Genomic DNA, 5788 nt, shown 5'->3' on the forward strand with positions numbered 1-5788 from the left:
AGTTATGCATCATCTCCATTCTCAAGCGCATTTCCTCATTGTTCCTCGCAACCTCAGCTCGATGAGCTTCTGCATTCTTCTCAACCAGCTCATACAACGTTTTAATATCAGCTTCTACCTTTTTAAACCTCGTGCCTTCTGCCATGCCTCTCAATGAGAGCACCAAATGCAAGAGGTAGAATTTTCTCTTTGTATTTTGATATATATATATAAGTGCAGAACAGGTATAAAAACCAAAGAAATAGTGCAGACCAAGTATAAAAGTCTATGAAGGTAAGTATAAGTAAGTAAGGAGCAAGAATAAAAAAAAGGGAAGTGATGATACTCGAATCAGTGCCTTCAACCGTGTGCAGTTTGTACCTGAGTGAGGAAGATAGGATTAGAAAATGCAGAAAAGGGAAGAAAGAAAGAATGTGCCAGAGGAGGTACAGAGATGACAGAGGGAGAGAGAATTTGAATTACCAAAAGTTGCCTAACAAACATAGTCACGCAGCCGAGTATTAGAGCATTTCTTTCTGCTGCCTCTCCTTAGCTGCTCAACCGCATTTGCTGCCAAGTGTCCCTTTTGCATAACAGAATTTATCTTGTGTTCAGTGTCAAGTTTGTCCCTCATTGCTTGGTCAGCCTCTAATTCCATTTTTCTTAATTTGCTCATGACAGAAACCTTTCTCAGTATCATTTGCAGTGCTTTCGACTGTTTGATCATTAGTATACTTCTTTGCATCTCAGGTCCATCTTTTTAGAATTAGACTTTTTGGCAATTCATCTACATCCTCTCGTCTCAACACACACAACATATGACTACAAGGATACCCTTTATGATCCCAATGACAGCATTCACACTCCAATTTTTTCTTATTGCTGTCATATACAACGGCAAATATTTTGACCCTCTTTTGAAAAGCACAAATCTTGTATACCATAGTTGTAGAAAGGTGCTTAATATTTATAATGTCTAAAGAAACCACTTCTTCAATTTGCTTCCTCACAAGTTTGAATATCTCTCTAGTGTAGATGTTTGCAGCACAAAGCTCGAGAGACTGTGATAAACCACTATTTTATGGTTTATATTGTGTTTAATTGAGTGGTTTTTATCAAATTCTTGCCCGCTTATTCATATGATTTGCATGATTTTACAATTCCTTCCTAGTTTAGTTCTATGGTCGAAAACTTGCTTCCTAGAGATCTTTTAATTACGTATTTTAATTCTCCTTTATACCATTCGATGCTGCGATTCATGTGTTAAGTGTTTCAGGCTTCATAGGGTAGGAATGGCTTAGAGAATAGAGAGGAAGCTTGCAAAAATGGAAGGAACACAAGAAACTAAGGAGATGACCAACTAACACCGACGCAGACGCATGGTTCACACGACCGCGCAAATTGGAGAAAATCGCAGTGACGCGTTCGCGTGCTTGACGTGAACGCATGGATTAGAGTCTGCACGAATGACGCGAACGCGTGGACGATGCATACGCGTGGCAAGAAAAAACGCTGAATGACGCGCATGCGTGAATGACGCGTACGCATGACATGCGCGATCTGCAGAATTAACAAAACACACTGGGAACGATTTTGGGCCACGTTTTGACCCAGTTTTTGGCCCAGAAACACATAATAAAGCCAGGGAACATGCAGAGACTCAATTCATACAACATTGATAATTCACAATTTTAGTTTTTAGATGTAGTTTTAGAGAGAGAGAGGTTCTCCCCTCTCTCTTAGGATTTAGGATTTCTTTTATGATTAGGATTTCTACATCTCAATTTTCAGGTTCAATGTTCCTTTTATTTATTTTCCCAATTTAATTTATAAACTTTTCCATGTTACATTTGATATCTTTATTAATTCAAATTGAGGTATTTCAGACTTATGATTTTTATTTAACTTTTTACACTCTTAGCTTTGGTTGAGTAATTGGTGACACTTGAGTTATCAAACTTAGCTGATGATTGAAAATTGGAATTCTTTGCTGATTGATTTGAATTCGCCTAACTCTAGTCTTTTCTTAGGAATTGACTAGGACTTGAGGATAACTAGGATAGGATTTCAAGTTCTCATACCTTGCCAAGATATTTTCGTAATTATTAATTTATTTTTCTTGCTATTTAAATTACTTGTTCTCTATTTCAAAAACCCAAAAATATACCTTTTTCCATAACCTATAATAAACACACCTCCCTGCAATTCCTTGAGAAGACGACCCGAGGTTTAAATACTTCAGTTATAAATTTTATTGGGTTTTGTTACTTGTGACAACCAAACTTTTACACGAAAGGATTTTTGTTGGTTTAGAAACTATACTTACAATGCGATTATATTTTTGAATTTCTTTACTGGCAAAAGTCCGATTGTCAAAATGGCGCCATTGCCGGGGAATTGCAAACGTGTGCCTTATTATTGGTTATTGTAAATATTTTTTCTTTGCTTGTTTATTTGTTTTTTTTATTTTTAATTTTTATTAGCTACTATGAATTCTCACCCCTGTCGCTACGAGTTTGGTTCTAATTTTGTTGAAAGGAATGGAAGCTATAACAGGAACATGCATCAAGGTCAAAGCAATCAAAGATGGAAGGAGCCACGAGGATCTGATCAACCCTTTCAACAACAACACCTTCCAAAGTACCATGGACGACGACCATTCTACAATGCATGCCAAGACAATAGTTATGGTGGACCCCCTTCTAGTTACCAACAAGCCCTACTCTATGATTATGAACCACCTCCACAGCATGCCTTTGAACAACCAAACTCACAAGCCCCTTTCTGCCATTCACCTCCATATGACCCTAACCCTCAACCAGCATACCAACCACCTTATGAGCCATATGAACCATATATAGAACCACCCCAATTCTAACCCAATTACTCCCAAGAACCACCACCTCAATATTCACCATCTCCATATCCATCAATCCAAGAGCACTATGATCCTACTTATGATAGCCGAGTGCAACAAGAATCAAGGGATCGTCTCAAAGAAACAGTGGAAAAACTTCATGCAACCCTTCGCCAACTGGATCAAAGCGATAAATCGATTACCTTCCCGATGTTCGGACATTCAAGGAACCCCCATGGCTTCATGTGGAGAATCTACTGAAGAATGTGGCATGAAGGAGAAGTTAGAAACTCCAGTGGATAGTGAGCAGCACGATTTTATATTGGAACAATTGGAAGAAGCTACGCCTGCCATTGAAGAGGAAAAAGTGGTTGAAGACTTAAGAGATGCAGAACCTCCATGAGAAACTCAAGTCATAGAGACTCCTTCTAAGATGTTTGCAATTGATGTTGAGGAAGGTGTACAACCTCCAAGGCATATCATGGTTGAAGACTTTGAAGGGGACGATCAAGAGATGGATTCAATCATTAATGAATTCTTATCTACATTTGAATCCTTTCCCATTGGACTTAACATGGAGATTAAAGAAGAAGAAGCACAACCTTCCGTGCCCTTGGTGAACAATGAAAAAGAAATTGAATCGGAAGAAAGCTACCAAGAGGAAGAGGTTGAAATTGAAGAAGCTTACAAAGAGGTGGAAGTTGTCAGAGAAGAGCACAAGGGAGTGGAGCTTGCAAATTCATTAGAAATACCTCTCCCAAGGCCATTACCGCCAACACAACGTTCAAGTGGGTAAAATTCTTATCCTTGACCTTTACTTTCCCACTTGAATATGGGCTTCTAAAGATGGATGGTCAACTTAGAGCTCTTTGTGACATTAAGAGTAAGAGGAAGATGGTTAGTGGTTGGAGTTGTCAAGCAAGGTTCAACATGGTTGTGTGCTCAAAGTTTAAACGTAAAGGTTAGTGTAGAGCTCAATTGAATGGGTCTAGGATGTTGTTTGGCCACTTCAGTGAGCATTTAGACTGCTTGCCACCCGGATGGAACAATATTGCTCAACAAGAAGACGGGTGCAAAAGCAAAGTTTCGGACCCCGAAATTCATTCTAGCAATCAATACTTTTGGGGCCTTGTCACTTGCTTCCACTTGCTTGAAGGCGTTATGCACCTAATCTAGGACCCTGGAGGTTACTGGAAGTACAAACATTGGTAGAGATTCCTGGATGAGTTCAAGCACAAGCCACCATAAAAAGGGACTCACCAAATGTCCAACTTAAGGACTTTAACTAAAAGTGCTAGGTGGGAGACAACCCACCATGGTATATTCTTTCCTTTTTATTCTTAGTTTTATTTTATTATAATTTTATTTGTGTTCATTCATAATTTCTGCATAGTCATATGCATTCTGCATACTGAAAAAAAATGCACGCGACGCATAAGCGTCGCTGACACGTCTGCATCACAAGTGCATTAGGAAGAAAAGAAAAGTGAACAGAAAGTGACGCGAGAGCATGGATGGAGGCGTGCCTCAGGCACAAATACGCCCACGCGACCGCGTCGCTGACACGTTCGCGTCGTTTGCGAAATAGCCTCCTCACGCGTCCGCGTCACCCACGTGAACGCATGGCCTTGTAAAATCGACGTAAACGGGTGCATGGCAGAGAGTTGTGATGGAGTAGGGCTGGACTCATGCTAGAAGCACAAGCCCTACCATGCAAACACGTGCCTCACGCATCCGTATCCTTTTTCAAACATGGCCATTCACGCGATCGCGTCACCCACGCGAACGCGTCACCCACGCGAACGCGTCACCAGATTTTTGGCAAAATGAGTTTGAAACAGAGAGTTGCGCGAACGCGAGGCTGCACTCGCGCCAATCGCACAAATCAGGTCACGCGATCGTGTGACCCACGCGTCTGCGTCATTTGACCTTATCGCACACCATGCGACCGCGTCACTCACGCGTCCGCGTCACCTATGCCAAACAACTTATCTAGATCAATGCCAATTATCTTATCTTTTCTTTTCTAATCCTAATTTCTTCTATCTTTTCTTCTTTCTTCTTTCTTTCTTACTTTATCTCTTTAATTTCTCATCCATATTCTCTTTCACTTTCTTCTACTTAATTTATTTGCATACTTTCATTCATCTTTTAATTACTACATTTAATTATTTTTCTTTCTTCTTGATTTTCTTTTTAGCATAATTATTTATGGTCTCTTTTTCTTTCTTTTTCATGCATTTTTATGTTGATGTTGGAACTTTATTTCGGTTTTATACTATTGCTTGTAGATTATTATGGAGTTGTTTGACAATTCATATTAATTGTTTTTGGAATGCTTGCATGTTCCAATTTCATTCTCCCCCTATCATATTAAACATGCATACTAAGTGTTTGTGAAAAAGCCCGTTTGGCATTATGCATTCTTCATTATTCTATCCTTCTGCTCTAATGCCTATTTTTTACAAAACCCTTTCCACATTTTATTAATTAATTATAATTGTCAATACAAACGTGATTGTCGGTTTGTTAAGAGTAATAATACATTTTTAATTTTTGATGCTTGATCTATGTTACTCATGCCTTTGCCTGCATGTTAATAAACATCTTGCATCCAATACTTACCATGCCTTGTGATGAGCAGATAATTTATACGCTTTTTGGCATTGTTTTTATATAGTTTTTAGTAAGTTTGAGCTACTTTTAGGGATGTTTTCATTAGTTTTTAGGCAAAAATTATATTTCTGAACTTTACTATGAGTTTGTGTATTTTTCTGTGATTTCAGGTAATTTCTGGCTGAAATTGAGGGAGCTGAGCAAAAATCTGAGTTAGGCTAAAAAAGGACTGCGGATGTTGTTGGATCCTGACCTCCCTACACTCGGAATGGATTTTTTGGAGCTACAGGAGGCCAATTGGCGCGCTCTCAATGGCGTTGGAAAGTAGACATCCAG

Source organism: Arachis duranensis, chromosome 3, assembly GCF_000817695.3.
Source record: "Arachis duranensis cultivar V14167 chromosome 3, aradu.V14167.gnm2.J7QH, whole genome shotgun sequence".
NCBI classification, from domain to species: Eukaryota; Viridiplantae; Streptophyta; class Magnoliopsida; order Fabales; family Fabaceae; genus Arachis; species Arachis duranensis.